Source organism: Diceros bicornis, chromosome 33 (genome assembly GCF_020826845.1).
Source record: "Diceros bicornis minor isolate mBicDic1 chromosome 33, mDicBic1.mat.cur, whole genome shotgun sequence".
In the NCBI taxonomy this organism is placed as follows: Eukaryota; Metazoa; Chordata; class Mammalia; order Perissodactyla; family Rhinocerotidae; genus Diceros; species Diceros bicornis.
In genome coordinates this window covers 35,439,514-35,463,833 of record NC_080772.1, presented here as the reverse complement: position 1 = coordinate 35,463,833, position 24,320 = coordinate 35,439,514, and the positions used below count along the sequence as shown (strand labels likewise).

The 24,320-nt window shown below is 38.8% G+C and overlaps 1 protein-coding gene across 1 annotated transcript in view; it reads left to right on the top strand.

The window, feature by feature from the left end:
• The first annotated feature begins 7,953 nt into the window (after window positions 1–7,953).
• CA1 (carbonic anhydrase 1) overlaps window positions 7,954–24,320 on the top strand; it is a 39,719-nt gene continuing 23,352 nt past the window's right edge. Inside the window, exon 1 of the mRNA XM_058528967.1 lies at window positions 7,954–8,076. The gene's annotated coding sequence lies outside the window, so the exon portion shown is untranslated. The remainder of the gene's footprint in view (window positions 8,077–24,320) is intronic.

The following is a 24,320-nucleotide window of genomic DNA, read 5'->3' as shown; positions in this document are numbered from 1 at the left end:
AACTAACAATGTAAAATTATATATACAAAAGAAGAACATTTTTACCACAATATTTATCTTAAATTGTTTTAATTCATCATTTATCTTCTAACAGATTTGGTTGATCTTTTTTCACCTCTCCATTTTTTCAGAAGCAAACTCAGTGTTGTAGAAAATACAATCACATTTCCCAAAAGGCAAGGTGGTCAGAGGAAGGCAGTGAAGATGATATGATACGGGACATTAAATATAGCCTTAAGCCAGACTTAAATTCCAGGTGGAGTCACTTGTCTGCTGAGAGAAATGTCATCATTGCCGATAAGGATTTCAAGACTCTCACTTCAGCGTCCAGGATCTTGAGTGATGGTTCCAAATGGCCGATTAACCTCTGAGATCAGACAGAGCTTCGCTGAATTCTATGGAGTCATGGCGCTCAGTCTGAGGGTGAGGTTGACTGATTGATTGTACATTTGCAGACTTGGCAGCTTTTGCAATGACGACTTAGGATAATCAACTTTCACTTCTTCCTTCCTTCTGAGATTTATGGAGAATATTTTTATTTTTGGAGAGTTTTCTTACTTATAGAGAAATGACACTTAGCTTTAGTGTCACTCTAACCTAAAGGTTGATTCAGAAAAGCACACCAAAGAGCTTAATATTTTTCCATAATGATGCATATTTAAAATATTATAATAACAAAAATGTAGAATAAATTGCCTCTGAAGTATTCATAACCAGTTCTAAACTAAAGTAAAAGCTAAACATAGAATTTACAAATTACCTAGATTCTGTGTCTCTTCTCCTATTGTTTTTACCTGGCTGTTGGCGAGTTATTAAAAGCTGCGTACAGAAATAGAAGTATAATGATGTACACCTGAAATTTTTACAATGTTATAAACCAATGTTACTGCAATAAACAAAAAATTAAAAACAAAAAAAGCTGCATACAGAGTGAGAAAATAGGGAAAGAACTTTGCATATGATTTTTAAAAAGAAAATAACTTAAAATTCCAGTCATTTAGGGATTAAGTTTTTCATATATTTGTTCCCTATGCCTGGTAACCTCTGATAAAGAAGTTTCAAGAGATTTCTTCTTGGTGTATATATCTAAATTTGTGTTCTAAGATTTAAGTAAAGTCAGATAAAGAGGGATTCAGTGGTACACACTTTCCCTTTAAGAAATGAATGTAAATGACTGAAGGAAAAACATGGATAAAATCATTGGAATGATGCAGAGTTCTCTTTTTCATTTTTGGTGACAAATTGATCAGTAATCTAGTTTGTCAGGAAGGAAATTTCAAACTGTTGATCAGTTAAAGTAAATTTGGAATTATATTTTCACCCCACGGCTGATGCCTAGTGCCTTGGCCTTGGACCTTTTCCCTTCCTTTGAGTGTCTGCCTCAGTTTCAGGCCAAGGCATTGCCATTAGCCCTAAATAGTGCAGTTGTCTATGGCTTTCAAATATTGCCCAGGTCAGATTCTCTCAGCTCAGCTCTGTGTCCTCTCCAGTGACCTTCAGCCAGCCTGGTCCTGGCATTTACATAAGAAAAGGATATTAAAACATTCCCTGTGCATGTCCGAAGCTGATGCTCATTGCTCAGTTATTTCAGAAACTTTTTAGAGCAACTGCTGCATCTTTAAAGTGTCTGCAGACAGGTGCCGTGGATGGACCATCCAAGAGTGGCAGAAGCCGTCGACGCATTATTTGCAAAGTCAAAGCACTTTAGTGATGTTATTCATGGAAAATAATCCCAAAGCTTGTAGGTCATCTGGTCCAACTCTCTATCTAATTCAAGAATCCCTTCTCTACCGTTCATGGAAAGAGGGAAGAGAGGGAAAGAGCATGGTATTGGGAAATCAGCAAGCCTGGGCTTGAGTGGGCTGTCTTCAGCCCATTCAGCTCTTACGTTACCTTTGATCTTAGGCAATATACAAACCGTCTGAACCTCAGTTGCACATGTAAGTGCTTAGGTACCTAATAAATGCTTAACAAAATAATCTTGAATGAATGAACATGACATTAACATCAGTCTTTCAGAGTTGTACTTACAGTTTTCCAAATCATTCTTCTCATCTCAACTGTGCTTTTGGACATTCTGTATTCTCTGTTTGGGATTACCTTTGCTTTCTTTCTCACTGTTTCACCTGGTTAACTTGTACCTGTCCAGAGAAATCTCTCCCGATAAGAGCCCTCTACCCCAGCCACCTGCAGTGTAAGGTACCACTTTTAAGCAGCCTGTGCTTGTGCCCATCTTTGAACTAATTTCTTGGTGCAATCATGTCTCCACCTATGTCTGCTGCTAGACTGTGAGTTCCTCAAGGACAGGGACTGTGTTTTGCTCTTTAATTATGTACTTTTCTAAGGCACGGAAGGTCAAGTTAATTAAATTCCTCTGTTCAGGGGAATGAAATAGAGACTAAAATGACAATAGAAAAGATCAATGAAACTAGAGCTGGTTTTTTGAAAAGACAAATAAAAATAGACAAATCTTTAGCTGGACAAACCAAGAAAAAAGAGAGACGACTCAAACAAATAAAATCAGAAATGAAAGAGAAAACAATACAAATGATACCACAGAAATCCAAAGGATCATAAGACACTACTATGAACAATTATACACCAACAAACTGGACAACCTAGAAGAAATGGATAAATTCTTGGGAACATGCAACCTACCAAGACTGAATCATGAAGAAATAGAAAATCTGAATAGACCAATTACTAGTAAGGAGATTGAATCAGTAATAAAAAATCTCCCATCAAAGAAAAGCCCAGAACAAGATGGTATCACTGGTAAATTCGACCAAAATTTTAAAGAAGAATTAAATCCTTCTCAATCCTTCTCAAACCCTTCCAAAAAATTGAAGAGGAGGGAACACTCTCAAACTCATTTTATAAGGCTAACATTATTACCCTGATACCAATGCCTGATAAAGATACTACAAGAAAAGAAGCTACAGGCCAATATCCTTGAATATAGATGCAAAAATGCTCAACAAAATACTAGCAAAACTAATTCAACAACACATCAAAAGAATTATACACTGTGATAAAGTGGGATTTATCCTTGGGGTGCAAGGATGGTTCAAGATATGCAAATCAATGTGTGATGCACCACATTAATAGAAGGAAAAGTAAAAATCATTATCACCATCTTGATGGAGAAAAATAATTTGACAAAATTCAGCATCATTTCATGATAAAAGCTCTCAACAAATTGGGTACAGAAGGAACATACCTCAATATAATAAAGGCCATATACGACAAACCCACAGCTAACCACACACTCAATGGTGAAAGGTTAAAAGCTTTCCCACTAAGATCAGGAACAAGAGAAGGATGCCCCCTGTCTCCACTCTTATTCAACATAGAACTGGAAGCCCTAGGTAGAGCAATCAAGCAAGAAAAAGAAATAAAAGGCACACAAATCAGAAAGGAAGAAGTAAAATTGTCTCTGTTGGCAGATGATATAATCTTATATATATAAATAGAAAATCCTCAAGACTCCATCAAAAATCTATTAGAACTAATAAACAAATTCAGTAAAGTTTCAGGATACAAAATCAACATAGAAAAATCAGTTGCATTTCTATACACTAATGACTAAACTACCTGAAAAAGAAATAAAGAAAACAACCCCATTTACACCAGGATCAAAAATAATAAAATAGGAATGAATTTAACCAAAGAGGTGAAAGATATGTACACTGAAAATTACAAGACATTGATTAAAGAAATTGGAGAAATAAATGGAAAGATATCTTGTGTTCTTTGATTGGAAGAATTAATATTGTTAAAATGTCCGTACTACCCAAAACCATCTGTAGATTCAATGGAATCCCTATCAAAATTCCAACAGTATTTTTAATAGAAATAGAAAAAACTACCCTAAAATTTGTAATGAGCCACAAAATACCCTGAATAGCCAAAACAATCCTGAGAAAGAACCAAGCTGTAGGCATCACATTTTCTGATTCCAAACTTTATTAGAAAACTGCAGTAATCAAAACAGTATGGTATTGGCACAAAAACAGACACATAGTTCAATGGAACAGAATCAAGAGCCCAGAAATAAAGCCACATATACACAGTCAACTAGAATGTGATAAGGTAGCCAGGAATACTCAATGAGGAAAGGATAGTCTCTTCAATAAATGGGGAAGGAAAAACAAGATGTTCACACGCAGAAGAATGAATTTGGACCCCTATCTTACACCACTCACAAAAATTAACTTCAAATGAATCAAAGACTTACGTGAAAGACCTGAAACTATTAAACTCCTAGAAGAATACGTAGGGACAAAGCTCCTTAACATTGGTCTTGGAAATGATTTTTTGGATAAGACACTAAAAGCGCAAGCAACAAAAGAAGAAATAAACAAATGGTACTACATCAAACTAAAAAGCTTCTGAACAGCAAAAGAAACAATAAACAAAATGAAAAAGCAACCTTCGAATGAGAGAAAATATTTGCAAACTATATGTCTGATTGAGGTAATATCCAAAATCTAATAAGGAATTCATACATCTTAATGCAAAAACAAAAACAAAAACAAAAAAACAAATAATCTAATTATAAAATGGACAGAGACCTTGAACAGACATTTTTCCAAAGAGGACATACAAATGGCCAACAGATACATGAAAAGATGTTCAATATCACTAATCATTAGGGAAATGCAAATCAAAACTGCAATAAGATATCACCTCACACCTGTTAGAATGGCTACTATCAAAAAACACATGTGATAACAAATACTTGCGAGGCGGTGGAGAAAAGGGAACTCTTGCGCACTGTTGGTAGGAATGTAAATTGGCGCAGCCGCTGTGGAGAACAGTATAATGGTTCCTCAAAAAATTAAAAATAGAACTACCATATGATTCAACAATCCCACTTCTGGATATTTATCCAGAATAAATGAAATTACTATCTCAAAGAGATATCTTCACCACCATGTTCATTGCAGCATTCTTTACAATAGGCAAAACAGGAAACAACCTAAGTAATGAATGGATAAAGAAGATGTGGTACACGTATACAATGGAATGTTATTCAACCATAAAAAAGAAGAAAGTCCTGCCATTTGTGACAACACGCATAGACCTCGAGGGCATTATGCTAAACAAAATCAGTCAGACGGAGAAAGCCAAATACCATATTATTTCACTCATATGTGGAAGATAAAAGCAACAACAAAAACAACAAACAGACACAGAGAATAGACTGGTGGTTAACATAGGGGAAGGAGGGAGAGGGAGGGCAAAAGGGGTAAAATGGCATGTGTGTAAGGTGACAGATGGCAATTAGTCTTTGGGTGGTGAACATGATGCAGTCTACACAGAAATTGAAATATAATGATGTACACTTGAAATTTATATAATGTTATAAACCAATGTGACCTCAAGACAAAATTATACAAAAAAATTAATTGTGAAGAACCATTTTTAAAAAAAGATATTTACAAACCAAGCTTCCAGGGCCCAACCATGCCTTCAACTTCTACAAGCCACTCAGCCTTGTTATAACACTGTAGAGCCACAAGGATATGACCCACATCAACCTGAGTGGATACTCACATGGAAGGATACCTCTGTATCACATCCCCCAAGTCTAAGAGCTTGCCGCTGGAGATGACTTAACCTCTGCCTCCCAACCAACCCCCAGGAGTCCCAACTACAGCAGAGCTGGGACAGCCTCACCACTCACAGAAGACCCAGACTCTTGGTTTTCCAGTGACTAATTATACTGTTGAGTCCTGTTTTAAACGATGGGATACTCAGACTGGAGTGACTTTCCAGATACTGCAGTTTATTTGCCACACGGCCCAACTCTGCTTTGTGATACCTGTAAAACTCTAAGTTCTTCCCCCTGTGGTTGTAATTCAATCCTATACCATGTTAAGCCCCTATGGCACCAAGCCCAAAGTCTCCACAAAGCTTCTGAGATTCAGATTGCCGCTAATACCATCCACCTCTCCTGCCTAAAGAGTAACGTTACTGAAGTATCCACACTGTGTGCTCTCCCGGCTGTTAACAGGAGAATTCTGCTGGCCTTCCAATGCTCAAACCATTCATTCCCCTTCCTTCTCTTCCCTTCCTCATTTTTCAGTATCCACACCCCCACCTCAGTCTCTCCTGTTCTCACAGTGTCTACCCCTCTTGCCTTTCAAAAGAATACAAGGCAAGCAAAATGCAAACCCATTGCCCCAACCCCTTGGATATTTGCACAGACATCTACCACATACGTACTCTGACTCAAGTAGCCTCTCATGCACTGACTATCCATCAACCTGCTTCCACATATCCCACACCACACATTTTTCCAGCTGATGTCTGGCCCAGAGAAAGAAAATATTGGGAAATTAAAACCTATTCCAAACTGCCGTCTCCCCTGTATCTGCGGTGCCCCCTCATGGCAAGTGGCAAATGCTCTATGTTTCCTCAATGAATACCACACGTGAGCTACCCCTTGGGTAGCTCACCATATACCCAGCAAAAATCGTTGTCTTCCTCCAATCCCATTCTTTGTAATTCCTGTTTACCTAAAGTAAGGTACAGTTTTTCAATCTAAAAATAACACCACAGGACTATATTGTGGCCCAACACACAAGGGTGCTCAACCACTCTGCTTTGCTCTTCCGTTACCCCCAAGCCACAAACCACATGGACGCCTTCCAGCCTCTCTTGATCTTCTCGTTTATGTAAACTTTAATAATTTTTCCTGACCCTGGCCATACATCATCCGTGTGCAGCATTCATAGCTATAATATTGGGACTCACCACTACTCTGAGACTTTGTGGAATGGCCACAGGGACCATTGCTCTAACCCAACAGTCAAAAATCATTGACACGAACCTACCAACGTCCGAAACTCTAGTAGCTCATATGTCTCAAGCACAACAAATACTAGGTCTGCTTAATCAAGTCCAGGGAACCCTGGCAAAAATGATTTTTGACAAAAGATTTGTCCTTGATAATATATTAGCTAGTCAAGGAGATGTTTTTGATGTTATTAATACTTCCTGTTGTATGCAGGTTAACACCACCAATCAAGTGGCAACTCTAACAGATCAAAACACAACTTGCACCTTTAGCATACTCTATAATTCAGCCAAAATATTACTAAAGGCTCTGTCATAACTGATTTATTCCTCTAGTTAACACCAAACAAACGGGGAGCCTGGCTACAAGCCAGCCTTCAGGGACTTTATACTTTTTCACGCTTTCGCTTAGTTTCTTCCTTTTTACTGTTGTAAAAAAATATTTTCTATGCTGTTTAAGGCAACTTATGTCCTCCTTGTAGAAGTCTCAACATACCCCAAATAATTTAGCTCAAAACTGATGTTAAGACATTAAGGGGTTAACTGATATATATACATATACATATCGGTTGACTCCTTAATATCTTGACTATAAGACTCTCTCTATATATTTTATTTATATTTATTTATATATTTATATTATATTTATAAACATATGTATATATTTATAAATATCTATATATAAAATGTATATGTATTAGTATTTGGGTGGTGAACATGACGTAATCTATGCAGAAATAGAAGTATAATGATGTACACCTGAAATTTATGCAATGTTATAAACCAATGTTACTGCAATAAACAAAATAAATAAATAAATAAAATGTATATGTATATATTTATAAATATAAGTATATAAAATGTCTTGACTAAAAAAACTATATATATGTTATTTAAATTTATTTAAATTTATTGTGCTGCCTTGACTTAGTTTTGAGGCCCTCGCTGGAGACTGGTCAGTTCCCCTTCTTGAGCAGCTGATTAAGTTCACACCCCAACCACTTTCCTTATCAGACTCACACACCCTGGGGCCGCTATTCGCCCATCCTAATCTCCACTGGGCCAGGCACCAGATAACTGGGGCCAACCCCAAACCCCAGAGCTGCCAAAATGATTCAAATTAACCAATCCATGGGGAGCTCGGGAAACCCACCTAAGCTTACACTACTCTCGAGCCGTCAGATGCCCCCACAGCTCCAGCTTGCTGTTACCCTCTCCTCAGGTGCATTCCGCTGCGTGGCCCTGCCTGGCAGTCTGCTCTCATTTGGAGCTGTAAGTAGCAAAAAGTTCTACCTTTTCACAACCAAAGGAATCTCTGAATCTTATAAAACATGATTCTATATAGGTCTTAATTGCTATTCAACGTATTAAAGCTATAAAGCTGAAAAATTGGTTTTTCTAAATCTTTTATATTTAACAAACAAATCTTTATAAATCTTAAAATTGATGTGGAAAATACAAGTTATTATTTACACTATTCCTTGATGAATATTCAATTCAATGTTAATTCCTCTAAACAATTAATGGAGTTGATAGACCTGGTTAGTTAAGTTCCTTTAAATATTTTAAACTATGCCAATTGTAAATTTAGTCTACTTGAATCTCTCAAACATTTCAAATGCCTGACATGTTAGTCGTTTACATACTTGTCAAGTCAAAAAGAAGGGGGCTTTTCTAATAATTAAAGCAACTCTGGTGAAATTAATAAATCTAATGTACACTTTAGTAAATTTTGTTCTCTTAAACATTCAAACACTGAGTACAAGCTTAACAAAATTCTCTTATCCCTTTAAAATTAAATGGTTATATATCTATATTTCTAAAATGTCAGATTCTATTAAATGCTTCAAGCACCTTAAAAAATAATATTTTATAGATTATTCCAATGATTAGATAATCAATTCCTAAACTCAATACGAACATGTTAATACCGTGGGTTTGATTAACCTCAACAGTCCTGTAGTTACCTCTCTCTTCTCCTGGTATTTCAGTGATTTACTAAAATAAAGAGAAGAGACTGAAGATCTCACTGGGCTGAGGTTACTGTGTCAGAGGATCAGTATCAAGGTTGAAGTGTCGATTAAACAATTTGAGAGAGGAGCAGGGACCTAGTTAGGTCCTGCACGTGGTGGGGTGACTCTACATGAACCAAAGGTCAACGTGCAGGGTGTCTCCTTGAGGCGATAGTACTTTTCAAGCTCACATCATTTTGTGTAACCTGGCACACTATGTGTATCTTTACCCAATTCTTAAAGTAAATGTGTTTAAAACCTTTAATTGTCTGATTTGGTAATTGATATCCCTCTACAGGCTAATATTCTTCACCACTTGACTAAATTTAACTCATCTCTTCATTGCATAATTGGAGTCTGCATGCTTTTTATAACTGACATACCTGATTCATTATTGGTAATCCTATTGTCATTTTATTGACGATTCCCTATGTGATTAACACTATCTATATGATACTTGTTTTAGAACATTACCCAGATTTGCATCAAGCTCATGATCTATAGCTGAGCTAACATCCCTGCCCATGTTCCTCCATTTTGTATGTGGGATACATCGCAGCACAACTGGATGAGCAGTGCGTAGGTCCGCGCTGGGGATCTGAATCTGACAACTCTGGGCCACCAAAGCAGAGCCAGTGAACTTAACCACTATGCCACTGGGCTGGCCCCCACCATTCTATTTTTGAAATTTGGGCTAGCATTTGCCAGGATACAGTCATTCTACATGAGTCTCCACTCTACCTCTGAGTTCCTGGCTGAGGTTCATCCATCTTATCTAAACATTCCCTCAATACCCTGGGTCGTACTCCTCTCGAAGAGACATAAATTCATTTAGAGCATGTAGCTCCTCCTTTGGAAGGTTTTTATCTACTTTACTCTTTGCTTCTGTCGTGCCAACATTTGTTGTAATCTTTCCATTTCTTGTAAACGTGTGTTCTACTCATTTTTTTTTCAAAGAAAAGGAGAAAACAAATCTTTTTTTATGGCGTCATTGGGCAGGATGTGGAATTAGATATGCTCAGTGGGGAAGAGCTGGCACTGTTAATTTTCTGAAAATGGAAGTAAAAGGCTTGAAATAAGACAATGCTATCCTGGTACAGGCCAGCATGAGATCGGTGAATTCTTCACTCCAAAGCCTTCCTTGGCCCAGGCTCTTTCAGGAATCCTTCATTGGCACGTCCCTAAAGTCTAGTTAGGTTTCTCTTGTTGTCATTACCTCAATGCTTTATAATTATCTGAAGTGGAACAGTGTAGCGTTGAGAAGCAAAAATATAGGCGTCAGGCAGACTTAGGCAGAGGTGGCTTCAGGACCCTCCACTTGTTCGACCCACTTCCAGGGTCCCAGAAGAGCCCTAGAAATGTGTCCATGTAGTCATATGTTTATATAAAATTTGCAAAAGGTATTTAACCACAATTAGTCAAGCCCACTGTCATTTTACTCTGAGTCCCCGCCATCGCATTTCCCGTGTCAGATGGCGTTAGAGAGGCTGCAGGCATTCTGAGATCCAGATAAGAGGAAGTTGAATTTTAGTTTGGGTTTAATGGGATATATTTATGTAGTTCACAGTCATTTCTGTATATCGATAATTTATTGCTAGCCATTCTGCTGCGTAGTAGCACCCACTACGCCGAAAAAAATATTCAGGGGCCAAAATCTTACCAAAATGTGAAAGTGTCCTAATGCCTCCAGTTTCAGAAATTTGTAGGTTGTTCGAGAGAAAGAGATTGTGAAATGTGCAGAGACAGAGAAAATCTGTTGAAAAATTTTTAATCACCAAATATATAAAATTATAGTCAGAGAATTTGGTTCTCATCCTAGTCAAGACAGAAATTCTCTCCTCTCAGGAATGCCTCATACACAATGAAAACCACATTGTAATTTTAATTTTTCTGATGTAAATATTACAGAATTAAATTTATGAGAATCCTATATTGGTAAGGCACAAACCTGAAGCAGTACTTCAAATGTGTGTGAAGTTTTATGCATCCCAATATAAATAACAAAAAAACAAATTTTAACCAACCATAATAGAAGACCGAATTATCTTTCTATTCCCTCTATAGAAAATGATATAAACTCTTTGTCATGTGAAGAGGCAACCAAAGATTATGAAACTAAAATATAGGGAAAAGTTATAGAATTGTATCAGGCAGTTCATTAATATAAAATATGATATTATTTTTCTGGATTTTGTGATGTTTTTGATACTTCTTAACTTTTTTAAAGGTTTAATTTATGATTTCTTTTTTTGTCTTAAATAGATATTTATCTTAGTGACTAATTTTTATTATTAATTTTGTATTCTTTTCTGCAGTGAAATTAAATTTACCATTTTAACCATTTTAGGTGTACAGTTCTGTGGTGTTAAGTGTAGTCACATTGCTATGCAACCATCACCACTGTCTCCATCTGAAGACATTTTTCCTCTTCCCAAACTGAAACTCTGTACCCAGGAAACAATAACTCCCCAGTTCCCCTTCCCTCAGCCCCTCGTAACCGATATTCTACTTTCTGTCTCTCTGACTTGGACTATTCTGGGTACCTCATATAAATGGACTCATAATTGTATCATTCTTTTATCCTTTCATGTCTGGCTTATTTCACTCAGCATAGTCTTCAAGGTTCATCCATGTTATAGCAAGTATCATTCCTTTTGAAGACTCAGTAATAATCCATTGTATGTATATACCACATTTTGTTTATCCATTCATCTGTCGATGGACACTTGCATTGTTTCTACCTTTTGGCTATTCTGAATAACGCTGCTACGAACGTGAGTGTACAAATATCTATTCAAGTCCCTGCTTTCAATTCTTTTAGGTATAAGCCCAGAGGTGGGATTGCTGGACCATATGGTAGTTGTTTGTTTAATTTTTTGAGAAAGCACCATACTATTCTCCACAGAGGCTGCACCATTTTACATTCCCACAAGCAACGCACAAGGGTTCCAATCTCTCCACATCCTTGCCAACGCTTGTTATATTCTGCTTTTGTTTTGCTCTGTTTTTTCTAATAGTTATCTAATGGGTATGAAGTATATGTTTTTTCAAAGAGGGCCCCAAAAACTTGGGTCTTCCCTGGACTCAGGTCTGAACTCCAGCTCCACCATGGTACAGGAGCAATTTACTCGAGTTCTCTATGCTTTTACAAATGAGGATAATAACAAGCCTGCCTCTAGACTGGTTTTAAAGAGTTGATGAAATAACACATGTGAAACCCTTAACACGGTGCCCACGTGCAGAAAGTAGCAGTACCTTTTATTATTCTTTAGTTGCACATCTTTCTCCTACACTATGTTTTCAGCTCCTTACTCATATTTTTATCTACAAAAGCTGTCTTGAGGTCTGATACACGGTTGGTGTTTAATAAATGTTTGAGGTGGCTGGGCCCGTGGCTTGGTAGTTAAGTGCACGCGCTCCGCTACTGGTGGCCCGAGTTCGGATCCTGGGCATGCACACATGCACCACTTGTCTGGCCATGCTGAGGCCGGGTCCCACATACAGCAACTAGAGGGATGTACAACTATGACATACAACTATCTACTGGGGCTTTAGGGAGAAAAAGGGGAAAAAAAGAGGACGATTGGCATGGATGTTAGCTCAGGGCTGATCTTCCTCACACACACACACACAAAAAAGCCTATAAATGTTTGATAGTTGAGTTTAAAATAATCTGAAGAACACAGGCCACAATTCTTTTAACCACTGTGAATACAAGAGTTTAAAATTTCCTCAGTGCAGAAGAACTGAAAAGTACATATCAGAACCTTGCTGCTTTGGAATTCACAGTGTGCAATTAAGTTCTTATCAATATAATAAAAATCTTTATTGTTCTCTTTCTCTAATACTCACTTCTGCTCAGCTAATGATTTCATTCTTCTCATAAAGTTCTAAATCAAAGAACCTCTCTGGGTACTGCTTTAGACAAATATTTGTACTGGGTGGACTCTACCTGGCTATTGCTAACATGATTCTGGTGCCCCAAAGGGCAGGACGGGATCAATGGCACGTGTTTTATGATGCTGCCGCAATGGGGCTGTTTCTGCTTGGGTGCACTACGTGTGGTGTTAAAGCCTGCAATAGGTGAGGACCCCATTCCTAGGTGGGCCTTGGAGTTCATAAAAACCCTGAAACTGTATCTGAAATTGCTTTCTGTGTGTGTCTAAGAACACATGCATTTTCAAGGAAAACAGATATAACTTTTATCAGAATCCCAAAGGAGTGCATGACCAAAAAAGAATCAAGAATGACAGACCTAGAAGGCCTGGGGCCCCGGACCAATTATCAAGCCAAAGGCTTAAGTTTAGGGAAAAAGAGATAGTGATCTTTACATAAATTGTGATATAGGTTCAGGTCTTAGGCAAGATAGAACCCCGATTACTGGGACTAAGCCACTGAATCAGCTAACTAGTTCTAAATGTCATTGAACCTGCAGGATTATTTAATCTCCTTTAAAATCCCTCTCACTACACACAGGTTGATCCAGAGCCTGTGGACGAATCCTAAAGATGGTAGTCAAGTCATAATCGCTGGGGGCTATACAAAGAGGCATTCAGGGGTCACACTCTATTGAGATCCTACATGCTATATGCAGACAACCAAAGATGACAGAATTATGACAATGGTTTAAAAATTCCAAAAGTATCCAGAATAACATGAAAACACAAATTTAACACCTCCGAGATCCATTTAAATATAGCAAAGGCTTTCATTCGTGTATTTCCTTTATGTCTTACCCTATTTTTGTGTCTTGATCTAATAAAATGAAATTTGAAATTGTGCATCTTGAATACAGGACTGATAAAATAATTCTTTAAAAAAGACAATAAATAAATATTGACTAAGAAAAAGAAGAAAACCCAAGACATAAATGAAAAATAGTGTATCTGTACATACTTAGGTTGTAGAGAGAGTGCTTATCATTTTTAGAAAGTTGAAGTACTTTCTGTTTAGTCTGTATAAATAAAAAGTATCTTACTTTTATAAGCAAGCCAAGTCTTGTTTTTCTTTTTCCAATCACTTATTATGAATATTTTCTCCTCTTAAGCCATGGAGTTGAGTGGGATTTTTTTTCCTTTGATTTTTTTCAAACAGGAACATTTTTTTCTCACGTAAGAGTATAATTGTCATGTACGTCACATGAAATAAAATAACTTCATGTGTTCATCTGTTTAGGAGATTTCCCGTTTTATAAGGCGAAAAATAGTATTCAAAAGAAAACACACAGCTATACGAATGTGATGTGTCTGTGGAATCACGGAATCTGCAGAAATGGCTCTTGGTCCTCTTGTGAGTTTTTAAATATGAGATTTTTAAGAAAGCAGTCTTAAATAATTTTATTACAAAAATAATATATGTTCATGGTAAACATCAAACAATACAGAGGTAAATCAAGTAAAAGTTAAGTCTCTCATCTCTCGACCCTTCTAATCACAGTCCCTTCAAGGCAACGAATGTGACCCAAATGAGTGCTTCTCTTTCTGCTCACTCTTCACTGAATGCATAAGCATGTCTAAGCAAAAAAGGTCTTATCTACGAAATCAGGATCATATTATGCTATTACCCTGAAATTCACTTTTTACACTTAAAATACCACAAACACAGCTGCCTAGTATCATTATTTCATCCGGCTCTTACAAACTCTGATTCACTTAACATCCTTGTACACATATTTCAAGTTACTCTTGCTAATTTATCAGTAACATGGAGGTTTAAAAATGAGGTTTGGGGGTCAAACTCGATGTCTATTCGTAATTCAAACAAGTACTATAAACTAATCATTGTAGCACTTTATGTTTCCATAAGAAATATTATCAACGCTGAATTTTGCCCCCGTCCCTATGGTTTCTTACTGTTTTGATTTTCATTTTCCTACCCAAGGGTCATATAGAGCATCTTTTCGTGCACTGTTGACCAGTGGTGAGCAAAGAGTCTAAGAAGGTGACCTCTTTATGCTCCAGATGAGAAAGGGCCTGGTGGGCTTTTCCCCCTCCTCAAATGTGTAGGTTAACAAGTTCTGCTCCAAGTTACAGTTCTTCCCCAGAGGTGCTGGAGATTATGGCCAACTTGTTCTCCATGCACTTAAAAATAAATTAGCAAGTCCAGTCTATTTTGAAGGTGAAGGGGAGAATATTTTTAAAATATTAAAAGTGGATCCACTCTTTATAAGTTTATTTAGAATAAAACACAACCAAAGTCTACCGAGTGCTTTACCAAGTCTTCCAGACGCTAATCTTAATGTAAAAGCCCTGTGCACAGATGGGTGCAGAACACCACAGCATGAAGACCATGTTTGTCTTCCCCGGGTTGCAACGTGAGAAAATCCTTTTACTATAATAACATTACGGAGGCTGCGTCCAGCCAAGCAGGGTTTGCTTTCTTAAGTCATAGAGGTTTATCAGGTCAGGCAAAGTTTCAGAATCATTTAATCTCACCTTTCACCATCCATTAATGTGGCGCTGAAGCTATCTACTTGTAGATTTATGTGCCTGAATTTTTCCATGTTGCTCTGAAATGAGGCACCTGTAAGTTTACTCTCCAGATAACCCTGCGCTTCTGGAATATAGAAGTTATTCTTTCTCACAACCGATGTAATATAGTCTCTCAAGCAGTTGGAGATCCCCATCCCTTACAGACTGATGACGATCTAACTAATCATCCTGCTTCATACAGCTCAGCGGCCCCTCCAGAGTTCTCGTCTTAAGCCCCTGCCCCCTCTGTCCACCCACCTTCCCATCTCATCTTGGATCGCTTAGCTGTTAGAGCTTTTCTCCTCTGTCTCTTGGCCATAGAGGGAGGGCAGAGGGCTGCCTTCAGAGCCAGGAAGCAGCTGTTGCTGCCAGTACCATGGCCAGAAGTCCAGCTCCCACCCCCACCCCAGCCTTCTCCAGCCGCTGTCTCTCCACATGCCCCTCAGCTGGCACTGCAGAGTAGCTAATGCTTGAGCTAATTCGATACTCTCAGCTCTGTCACAGTTTATGATCTATTAAAAATTGATACCTATTTAGTCTCCAGTTAGGAGGTTTCAGGTTTCTGGTACTAAGATTAAACCTAGTCTTAGGTAAAAAGACGGTATCTCTTTTCTGAAAACGGTGTGCTAAGATTCTGGCACATTTTCCAGAGATGAGCTGCTTCTTGCCTTAGCGTGTATTATAGCCGTCTTACTGGATTGAAAATTCTGTTATTGTGGTTCCAGGTGGATCTTGTTCTGGTGGGCTCAAATTCCTTGTTCATAGCATCACAAATTCCCAAGGATATAAATTAACAAAGTTAATTCACTTGTTTATCCATCCCAAAATTTAATGAATATTTATTGAGTATCTGCTAAGGATAGTGAAAGTTTCCTAGGATCTTATCATCTAGTGGAGAGGTTAGTATACACATAAATATAACCAAGGTTTGAATATGAGAAGGGTTGTCAGAAAGATACAGAACAAATTCTATGACAATGGAGGATCTCTTCCAACTTGAGAGAGTATGAATTTCATGAAAGATTCCATTAAGGAAATACTTATCATCTGAGATGCAGTTTGAATAAGAAGTTAGATTTTCACAAGTGGATATGAGTGTTTGGGATGGGAAGTTGGGCATTTCACAGGAAAGAGCAGTGCACGGCAAAGCCTGGAGGGGGAGAGAGAGACATAGAATAAATTTGGGGATAACATATAGTCCTGTTTTACTGAAACATAAACAATATAAAGGGAACTAGAAAGATATAAGACTGGAAAAGTAGATTTGAGGCCCTTGAATGCCAAGCAGTGGTATTTGCCTTTTATGCAAAGCAGGGGGAAGCTGTTGAAAGTTACAGGACCAGGAGGGAGCTGATTGGAACTGGGCTTCAGGGCTATTATTCTCCATGTAGGACTTTAGCTGAATTGGAGGGGACAGAAGCTCAGGCAGTGGGGCCAGTCAGGATGCGATTTTATATCAGCAGGTGAGAGGCAATGGCAAGGAAAAGGAACAGGAAGGAAGGAATATCAGAGATATTGTAGAGATAAAGTTGACCAGCATTCACATATGGGAGCCTAAGGAAAGGGAGGGAGAAAGAGAACTCCCAAGTCTCTGGGCTTAGATCCTGTCTTTTGATGGTGGTGGCAGCATTAACCGACATACTGGAGGCAGGAGAACAATCGCGAGTTCATTTGGAGGCAGGAATCGCTCAGAGTGCCGGCAAGTCACTCATTTAGTGCTGACCCTTTGGCAGAAAGACTGAGTAGATAAGTTTTTAGTTAAAAGAGTAACATCTTCACAGATATGCCTTCAAGGTCTGTAAATCTGCCCTTCTTAAATGATTAGCAGACGGAACACTCGACAGCACTCATCACCGGCATGAACAGAAATATCCATTGTGCTGGGCTCCTATGCGTGGCACTCCACCAGGGACTGGAAAGATATGGGCAAAGGTTAGTTTTAAAATTAACTGTTAAGAAACTGGAGTTTCTCTCATTAGTAGTAAAAGCAACAAGGGACTACCTGAAGCAAACTGCTGAGAAGGAAAAACGTTCCCTTTACTATTTCCTTAAATTGTGAGTGGATGGACATGCCACAAAACACCAGCCATGATGACTAAGTAAATCTGTGTCAACTTAACAGGTCTTAAAAACTAAAACTAACACCAAAATCAGCCTGACTCACCTTCATGCTATTGTGCCACAGGGGAATTGAAGGTGAACAGTGCACATACTTGACTTTTTTGGTAATCATTTTGCCAAAACACACATTTTTAGTTCTTAACCACTTTGTCTCATGTGTGTATTATTGACATCAGCATTGATATTTTCTTAAAATAATATATGATATGTTATCTGCCTAGAAAATTCAATGGAATCAACGGCTGACCAATGAGAACTTAGAAAATTCAGTAAGATCCCCAGACGAAATAACAATGTGGAAAAATCCACTCCTTTCTGCTATATCAGCCACAGTCAATTGAAAAAATCCAAAGAATAATACTCTTTACAGTAGTAATAAAACTGTTGGCTCATCATATTATTTCAACCACCCCCACATCCCTTGCTCCCCCGCACCACACACACACACACACACACATAGACAATGATACTTGCATTTTAGAAAGCAAAATCCCTAAATCTTTTTAAACTCCTTCCCTAAATGTGCCAATCCAATCATGCCCAGGGCTGAAATTCATCTCTTTTCCCCATTTAGCCATTTCTTTCTCAAAATCCCCTCCACCACCACCACCAATCTCCACCACCACTTAATGAATCCTTGAGAAGCTGCTCTCTGCTCCTGCCTATGGTGGGCTAAATAATGGCCCCCAAAGTGGTCTATGTCCTAATCCTCAGAATCTATGAGTTCCTTATCTTACAAGGCAAAAGGGACTTTGTGGAAGTAAATAAATTAAGGATCCTGAGATGGGAAGATTATTCTGGATTAGCCAGGTGCGCCTGATATAGTCACAAGATGATAAAACGCTGGCTTTAAAGACGGAGAAGAGGCCATGAGCCAAGAAATGCAGGCAGCTTCTAGAAGCTAGAAAAGGCAAGGAATCATATTCTCCCCTAGAGCCTCCAGAAGGAAGGCAGCCCTGCAACACCTTGGTTTTAGCCACTAAGACTCATTTCAGACTTCTAATCACCAGAAGTGTTAGGAGAATAAATGTGTATTGCTTTAAGCCTCTAAATTCTTGGTAATTTGTTACAGCAGCAATAGGAAACCAGACTATATTATCTCTATGCATTATTTGCCGTAAACCCTGGACCATAAAGCTGTGGACTGCCTGCCCAGAGAGAGGTAAATCTCATGATCAGTGCAAATCAGGATGGCGTTAGCTGGAGAATCGGTGCTAAGGGCGCTGGTCCAGAGAAGAAAGCATGAAGCTCGATCCAAATGGTGCTTCCACAGCATTTCAGACATTGTGCTAAGTGCTTTATATACGTTACCTCTTTAGCTTTTTCTCCTTTATTATCTTTTTAAATACCTGAGATACACAGTGCTCTCTTCTTGAGTATCCGGTGATCTTTGATTGTGAGCTCATTATTTGTGGGAGTCCTAAGTTCTAAACTGGGCAGGCTTTCTTTCAGAGAGGTGAGTGGCTGTCACCAACTATGAACCAGTTCAGTTCCCTTGAGAGTCTTGCTCAGCAAGACAGTCACAGGTTCAGTTTCCAGGGCCCCAGGCCTCAGGATTGTCATAGCACCCACTCTCAGGGTGATACCACAACTGCCTCTGAGGCCCAGCTCTTAGTCTTTGGGGGTTCGTTTTGATTTAGGAGGAAGAGGGTGCATTTCCTGGAGGGATCAATTACCTCTTGCACCACCAAAATGTTCTCCAAGAGTGTGAACTCTCCAGGGCCTGGTGGTTCTGCGAAAGAGACATGGTGGTGGAAGAGGGTGGTGCTATGAAGTTGGGGGAAAGTAGAGGGATTTAAGTGTATTTAGGAGGAAGAAACTATCAAACTTGCTAGTGATTTGATATGTGGGAAATACTCAAAAAAGTCTCCCAGACTTCTTCCTCAAGAAATAGGGAAGGTGGTGGAGCCATTTACAGAGGGAATACTGGCAGGAACAGCTGTGGGCGGTGGGAGACAAGAGCTACATTTTGGACATGTTACCTTTGCTAGTTTCTGCTTTTATTCAAAAAAAATAGCTTTAATGTTGAGTGCCCAGGCCAATTTTGATATTTAATTTTTACCTTGTAGATTGATGAGAAAATGTCAGTAGTATCTTTGGAACAAACCTATGCCCAGTTTCTGGGAACACTGGTATTTTATATTATAAAGAAAATCTGGTTGGTTTGATTTTTCCACTTAAGATATGAAGAGTTAGTGAATATTGCAAGCAAGCTAGGGGTAAAGGAGATAAAAGATTGCAAAATCTCTTATTTTTATCTTTCTGGAAGGATTTATGAAAAAAGGGCTATGGAATTTGTCCCCAAAGACTGCTTGATGAGGATTTAATGGAGCTTAAACTGTTCTTTCTGTATCTTTATCTCTTGTTTTTTAATTGCTTCTTTGAAACCAAGTGCCACAACCGGGAGACATAATCTGTACAGAATGTCAGCACATGTGCTCCATGTTCCTCCAAGTAATTTAGTCTCCTCATTGGTATTTCATGTATAATACCAGTGAATGGGTTTTGAGCCAGCCGTGTTTACCTTAAGACTCGGTTTTCAGAGAATCTGGATGTTCCAGGGTGTCTAGTGGGGGCCAGTGCTCAGAGATGATATATGTGCCCACATTATCATGGGCATCGGTGGTGTAAGCTTTGTTATAACCCCCACTGAGCTGTCAACAAGATGTAAAGTACCATGGCAAGCAGCTTCCACTGGGTTCTTGCACACACGAAGAGAAACAGAAAATAACCCCTGATGAAACTGGTCTTCTGTTTCTCCAGCTTCCCTTTCTGCCACTGTGGAGTAGGGGTGGAGGGGAAAGGCAGGGTTGTTCTACTGGTTTTGCCTGGGCTCACTCATGCAGCTGCATTTAGCTAGAGGGTCGGCAGGGGGCAAGGTTGAGTTGGGGCAGCTGGACGAATCCAACCTTGCTCTCCAAGTGGTATTTCCTCTTGAAGGAGGCCAGACCAGGCAACGCTTTCTCACGTAGCTTATCTGTGTTCTGAACAAGCACTCATCAAGCTTGTGCTTGTGTTGTTTGCTGTTGTCTCATTGGCCAAAAGAGTCATGTGGCCAAGCCCAGAGTCAATAGGTGAGGGGGCTACATAAGCGCATGGATCCCAAGATGCAGGATTCATTGGGGGCCATTAGGGTGACAAAATCCAAAGGCCTGATTTCATTTCCTAGAATGCACCAAACTCTTTTTTACCTTAGGGCCTTTGCATAGTCTCTTCCTTTATTCACTCAACAGAGATTTAGACACCCCCAGATACTGCACAAAATGCTCAGGGCTCTCCTGAAACTTTCCTTCATGAAAGGGGGGAAGCACACAACAAGCAAATGCAAAAATAAACAAGATAATTTTAGATGGTGACAGGAGCTCTGAGGAAGTAAATCAGGGTAGTGGGTAAAAGTGGAGAAGTTTCGTGAGGTCAGGAAGACCTTCCGAGGGGATGGCACTGGCTCTGAAATCTGAATGGTGGGAAGGAGCCAACCACATGGCTTATAGGCAAGGAGTGTTCCAGACAGAATCGGCTCATGCACCTCCACCGTGGCCATCACGGGCCTGCCTCCTCTGGTTTCCTCTTTGCACAACTGATGCCTTCTCATCTCAGTTAAAGATCACCTCTAACCTAAAGGAGCTCATTCCTGCCCTTTCCACTCCTCACCTAGTTTACTCTTTTGCAGAATTCGCCACAATTTTTAGTGATTTCCTTGCTGTTTACTTGTTTACTTTAAGTCCCCAATAAACCACAATATCCATGAAGTTAGGGCTGTGTCTGTATGTTTCTTGAATATTTTCATAGAACTACGATTATTCAACATTCAAAAATAATTGCTAAATGAATAAATAAATGAATTCACATAGTCACTCCCACAGACTGAAAATGTAACCACAAAGCCTGGGGTGGGACGGTTTCCAATTCCGGATGCGCCCAGACTGCTGTTGCCCTGCTCTCTGCAGGTTGTGGTTGGGAGCAGTCCACTGTGCAGATTCTTTTTGGAGGCTCCATTTCAGAGACTTTTGGGAACTTCCCTGACTCTGAGCTCAGGTCAGCACTGCCCTGTCTCGCTCAACAGGTTTCAATAAATTTAAATCCCAGAGAGAAAGCTTTGGGGTCTTGGTCCTTTTTACTTAAAGGACTCTCCCAGGATTCTTATACAAAATTCCTACCTCTTCCTCCTGCTACCTTCAAATCCTTCATGAAAAAAAAAAGATTAATTCTATTTCATTAGACACCACTTCCCATGAACAGTGATAGCAGTTGTCAATCATAGTATGCTTACTACGTATTAGACACTTGAAACATGTTATCATTAACCCTCACTACGATTCTTCAAGGTAGGAATTCTTTTCCCCATTTTTCAGATGAGGAAACAGAGGCTTACATAGGTCAAGCAACTTCCACAATGTCATCCAAGAAGTAAAATGGTAGATCAGGTCTTCAAACCCACTTGAGTCTAGATCTGATGGTCTTCCTACCACCCACACTGCCATTGTGTTGACCCACTTGATGTAGGAGATGCAAATACAGGTCCACTAGGCCTTGTTTCCAGCTCTGAAATCCAAAACTTTCTGAAAACCAAAAGTCTTCCTGCAAAAACCTGATCTAACTTGAGCTGAACCCATTTGTGAGCAAAACCTCATCTGAACAGATGCAAAGCTAATTATAGTCCTAGTTTATTCCACTTAGTATGACTCTTCATACATTTTGCTGCAAAAACAGTAATGTGTTAAATTACAGGGTGCTCTCCCAGGCCCCACTAAGGGCATTACTTATCTAATATTTGCCTTGCAGTGCTCTTATAAGATCCGAAAAATTCTGAATTCTGAAGCACATGAGGCTGCCGCGGTTTCAGTTGAGAAATTGGGAATCTGTGATGAGTTATATTTGTAAATGGTGTTATAGTTCACAAAGCTTTTTAAGAGCAGAAGGAATTTTCTTTTCTTTTTTCTAGTGCACAAAAGAGAATAGGAGATTTTTTTCCTGTGCCTTATTTTCTTACTTTTGTATAAAACAGCTTCATTGTTTGATTTCAGAGTATTAACCATGCTGATCCCACGGGATGTTTCGGGTTATTTGTTCGTGCAGAAAGACATTTAGTTTTAAAATCAAATAAAATGGAAAGGGGAAAAGCACTTTTAAGAAACATTGGAATTTATTTCAGTTAAATTAACTTTTAAATATTAATTTCCTAAAGGAATGGCGTAGAAGAACTTTAATACTAAAGTGAATGTACCAAAGGGGTCCAACTATTAAAATGTATTCAAAAAATGGTGATACAATATTGGAAAATATAAGAAAATAATTATAATAAGAGTACCTTGCTCTCACCACTGCGGCCTGGGTTCGTTTCCCGGTCAGGGAACCCCACTACCGCCTGCCTGTCGGCTGTTGTACTGTGGCGGCTGCGTATTGCTGTGTTGCTGAAAGCTATGCCACCGCTATTTCACATACAAGCAGGGTCACCCATGGTGGACAGGTTTCAGTGGAGCTTCCAGATTAGGAAGAAGGACCTGGCCACCCACTTCCCAAAAAATTGGCCATGAAACCTATGAATAGCACCGGAGCATTGTCTGATACAGCGCCAGAAGGTGAGAGGCTGTTGCGGAAAGACCAGGCAGGGTTTCTCTCTGCTGTAACAGGGTCGCTAGAGTTGGAATCCACTCCACGGCACTAATAGCAACAAAACTTGCATTTATATATCAATTAGCAGTTTATAAAGTATTTTCATCTACCTGAACTCGTATATATCATTATAAGAAAATTACCATTTTCTGAGTGCTCTCTTTTCATCAGACACTTTATATACACCACTGCTTATCTTCTGATAATAATATCAATGAAATTGATATTATTATTTCTATTTTACAGAAAAGAAATTGAGGCTCAATGAGCTAAAATATCTGCTTCCAATTGTGGGAATAGAGGGTGAGGGTGAGTCATTGAGGGGCCAGGTCCTCTTCTGTGCATCACGGCAGCTTCCTTGAGGCCCGCACACCCTAGGGGTGAACTTCAGGAGAGTTGTATGTAGAAGGCATATTCTTTCTGGTGTTCTATTCTTACTCACATTACATGATAAAATTAAATGTGTTTCTAATCTTAATGCTCCTCAGTGAGGTGGAAAGATCCCTTGAGCTGGAGGCCAAGACATGGGATGAAATATCAATACTGCCTACAGTGTGACTTCAGGCAAGGGACAAAATATTTCGACCTCAGTCTCTTCATTTATGAAGTGAAGATCATTATATTCAGCCTACATGTTGTCATGAGAATTACATCAAATAATAGAAGGATTAAGTGCTACTGAAGGACCCCAAGACAATCATGGTATGCAAAGGTTCTTGATCTATCAATGGGGGAAAAACTTGATCTGCATCACTGATAAAAATGGCTTGATTCAAACAATCAGTTTAGCTTCAAGTCTTAATAAAATAAAATAATAAAAATGTATATATATATATTTTAAAGTAAAAGAATTTAAACAATCTTTAAAAAGAAATAGTTGCCTAAGGTGTATTTGGTAACTTTCTCACTAAGCTTTTAAAGTCTTTCTCTTTTTTTTTTTTGAGTTTTAAAATTATTTTCTTTTTATTGAAGTATAGTTGATACCACATTATATTAGTTTCAGGTATACAACATAGTGATTTGACATGTATACACATTACGAAATGATCACCACAGCAAGTGACCATCTGTCACCATACAAAATTATTACAATATTATTGACAATGTTCCCAATGCTGTACATCACCTTCCTGTGACTTCTTTATTTTATAACTAGAAGTTTGTACTTCTTAATCTCCTTCACCTATTTTGCCCATCACCCCATCCTCCAAGTTTTTGTCCTTGTATATTCACCCTTAATCTTAAGTCAGAGAAAAACAACTTTGGAGCGATGTTTCTCAGTGTTCTTGTATACCAATCC